Source organism: Equus asinus, chromosome 10, assembly GCF_041296235.1.
Source record: "Equus asinus isolate D_3611 breed Donkey chromosome 10, EquAss-T2T_v2, whole genome shotgun sequence".
Lineage (NCBI taxonomy): Eukaryota > Metazoa > Chordata > Mammalia > Perissodactyla > Equidae > Equus > Equus asinus.
The window spans coordinates 22,408,812-22,413,003 of NC_091799.1; the positions used below are offsets into that span (position 1 = coordinate 22,408,812).

At 39.8% G+C, this 4,192-nt stretch overlaps 1 pseudogene; it reads right to left on the reverse strand.

Moving 5' to 3' along the window:
- Positions 1-241: 241 nt before the first annotated feature.
- On the reverse strand, positions 242-1,169 carry LOC106830788 (olfactory receptor 1f45-like; annotated as a pseudogene).
- Between the last annotated feature and the right edge of the window lie 3,023 nt (positions 1,170-4,192).

The window sequence follows — 4,192 nt, forward strand, 5'->3', positions numbered from 1 at the left end:
ATTCTGAGAGTGGGTAGTAAACTACTCAGGGCATGGGCACTTCATGAAGATGCTAAGAGGTTGCTTATATCACTGGTTCCCTCCCTGTCCTAGATGTCAATCTATTCTTTGGAATATAAACATGAGAAAAGGAGAAATCTCAGGTTCAGGGAAGCTACAGCAGCTGGGCTCTCAAAGGGCCAATTTTCAACTCTTAGCTCTGAGTCCTGAAGACAGGACCCTAAGGTCCTGAGAAAGAGTGTCAGAGTGTTTTTCTTCTCAGTAGTTTTCCCAGTGCCTCTTTCATGTCCCTGTTTCTCAAGCTGTAGATGAAGGGGTTCAGCATGGGGGTCACCACTGTATACATTACTGAGAAGAATCTGTCCTTTCCACCCGAGGAGGATGATGGAGGACACAAATAGACCCCAATAGCTGTGCTGTAAAACAGAGAGACCACAGAGAGGTGGGAGGTGCAGTTAGAGAAGGCCCTTTGCTTACCTTTTGGGGAATCAATTCTCAGGATAGCCAATGCAATGTAAAAGTAAGACATAAGGATGCAAAGGGTCCAATTAACAATGTTCCTCCCACAAGGATGAGCGTCAGGTCATTGACATAAGTACTGGAGCAGGCCAGCTTCAGGAGTGGGACCAGATCACAGAAGAAGTGGGGGATGATATTGGGGCCACAGAAGGAAAGCCTGGTCACTAGGAGAGTATGCACTAGGGCATGGAAGGTAGTGACCAGCCATGACCCAGCCACCAAGAGGACACAGCGTTGGTAGTTCATGATCATGGTGTATTGGAGGGGGTAGCTGATGGCCATATAGCGATCAAGTGCCATCACAGCCAAGAGAAAATTGTCCAGATCTGCAAATAGGCCAAAGAAATAGAGCTGTGTCAGGCACCCACCATAAGAAATCAGTTTACTTCCTGAGCCAATATTGTCTAACATCTTGGGAATTACTGTAGAGATGAAACCAATGTCAGAGAAGGACAGGTTGGCCAGAAAAAGGTACATGGGAGTGTGTAGGTGCGCATCAGAGCCAACGGCCAGGATAATGAACAGGTTTCCCACCACGGCGACCAGGTACATGCCTAAAAAGAGCACAAACAGGACAGGTTGCTGCTTTGGCACTCAGAGAGGCCCACGAGAAGAAATTCATAGGTGCTGGTCTGGTTTCTTCCGTCCATGTCTGGAATTCCATATGAAATAAATTTTATTACAATAAAAATAGCAGAAAAGTAAAATAATGCTGTGTTGAAATTACTTCGAACCCCTGTTTAAAAAAAATTCTGTTTTGGTAAAGCATGAATTTATAATTATGCATGTTAAAAAAACCTGTTTGGATCAGACTATTTGTAAAGATATAAACTGATGTCAGTACTCGATCAGATATCTAAGGCTCCTTCAAACCATTTCAGCTACCCCCATGGAACGTGGCAGGTACTACGTAAAAGTGGGCTCTGCATTGCACACATTCTATTGGTATACACTGTTTTTTTTCACTGAATAATAATATAATTAAGTAAATAAAGTTTTACTTAATTAAAAATTAAAGTTAAATTAATATTATGTAATAATATGTAATAATTATTATTATAAATAGAATGTTATATGATTAAAAACTTTTTTAAGGTAAAATTTCAGAACATGTATTTTATGATTCCATTTTGGTAAAATTAAAATGTAAATGTTTGTATATGAGTAAGAACACTGTCTGAAGGAATGTGTGCTAAAGGTCAATAGTAGTTACTTCTGGGAAGTGAATGTGGGTTGGAAGGTTGTGGGTGCCAACTTCTTGCATTACTCAGATTTTTGCCGGCACATATTATCTTTGTAATTAAAAGACTATTTTTAAAGTCTGATGGATGTGACTGGTTGAATTAATCCAAGCGACCATCCAGAAGCCAACATGGAGATTTCGGGAGACCCAAGTTAACCACAGTGTAATCTCTGACAAGCAAGTAAGAGGACAAAAATCAAATGCCTTTGACCCTGTTTGAACAAAAAAAAGTTACTGATCAAGATTTTTCACCATATCTACTGCATTTAGGCCCTTTTTAATGTTCCCAGGTTTCCCAAAGAAAAGGCTGTAGGAAGCGCATAAAATACCGCTGCAACTTCCCCCTACATGGTTTGTAATTACTTGTGCTTTTTCTCTGACAACATTGATGCTCTCACTTACAGGGGCTTCTCCACCTAGTTTGGAACCTCTTCTTCCAGCCCCTGGGATTTAAAAACCTGAGTTTTAGACTATCTATTCCAGTTCCTGGCCCCTTTTTGCTCTAAAAAGTCCTCCTTATATTTATTTATTAGATTCATATATTGCCCTCAAAACTACAATTTAATTTGTTTCTAGAACTTTTATGGAAGAGGAGGTCTTGAGACCTGAATATATTTATTTTCCATAGCAGCCATAGGCAGCAGACGCTAGAAATCTCATAAGTGGGTAATACTGGACATTAAGTTAATCCAACCCATGGCCCTGGCTCTGACTCAGTGAAAAAGTCAGGGGAATAATAATAGCCGACATTGGCTGAGCACTAGCCATGTGCCAGCCACTGGATTCTCTTAGGTGACAACCCTGTGTAGCAGTGCCATGATTAGCTTTATTTTAAAGATGTGGAAACTGAGGCTCGGGGCAGTTAAGAAGCTTGCTGAAGGTCACACATTTAGGATTTGAAGTAAAATTTGTCTTAGTCAAAAGCCTAAGTTCTTAGTTCTGCTATGCCGCTTTCAATATTCACCAAACCACTTTTTCTGATCTAGTTCAGCATCCTGCACATTTCAATAAGGAGAAAGTTCACCCTCAGAGAACTCATTCCTTCCTTCATTCACTCACCCCATCTTTATTGATATATAATTGAAAAATAAAGATTGTATGTGTTTAAGGTGTACAATGTGAAGTTTTAATATTACACACATTGTAAAATGGTTACCACAATCAAATGAACACACCCGTCACCTTGTGAAGTTTAAATATCCATTCAATTTGGCAGTTACACTTCTCACGGCAAATGAGGATATTAAAATTTTTGGCTTATGGATCAATCTTTTGTGTGTGACTGAGGTGAATCAGTCTGCTTCAATCCAATCCAATGCTTGGATAAGACCCAGTTTCTATATTCACAAAGCTAATAACCTTGGACCATGGTTTTTACTGAGAGGTCCAGACTCTGCTTTCTGGTATCTCTATCTTCTCTACCCCCCAAGCAACTGTGTCCAGATTCAGGAGCTTAGCAAATGGCAGGAAGTACAGAGATATATTTTGTTATATTTGTTCAATTTTATCACCTTTACAGTAAGAGTGAGAAATAAATGTACATTGATTCCAGTTGGCTCTTTTCTTGTTCAAAGGCTTTAGGAATCTCACTATTTAATAGAAACATACAGCCCGCTATAAACAGTTACACTGGTTCCAAATGTAAAATGTACAAAAATGAATTAGTTTATTCTGGGCAAATAAACTAATAAAACTTGAAATAAGTGACTTCGGGAAAAAGATGTGTCCTTTGGTTTCAACTTTATTGTTATGACAGGTGATCTAACACCCTGGCCAGTGTATCTAAGCTGGAGGAGTATATCACCACTACGTGGGGAGCATTTCCTGTATCCTCCTCAAAATCTAATCCCCACTGTCTCTAGACACTTAAAACCACTGCATTAGACTCATTTATTTGTTTCTGAGGAGAATATTTAGGTTGCATAGAGTAAAGGAAAAAAAATGTTTAGTTTGCACTAAGAAAATCTTGATTCACCTTCTGTAACAAACCTAAAATATGGCTCTGAATAATTCATTTAACTCCTCTGAACCTTAGCTTCCATCTCTGTAAAGGATAACTGAATCTATGTCATAGGCTGTTGTGATGTTCCTTATCGCCATCAGGAGAATGTCCAAGCTGTTTCTTATCATGACATAATCAGCCCCTCAGGATTCTGTCTCCATCTGTCCATCCAAGGACACTTCCCCTTCCTGCCATGCCACCCACATTCTCACCCATGAAACCGTTGACAGTCCTCAAACAACTCATCATGTCCTGCCTGCATGCTTTTGCTACTTATCTATTCCACCTTTCTGGAAGTTTTCCTCCTCCTCCCCAGCCATCAAGAGCTCAGGTGTCAATAGCTGAAAATATTTTACATCCTCCTGTGGGAGTTCATTGCCTTATCCTCTGTGCTCCCATAGCCTTTTATATGGGTCTCTGGTAGAACA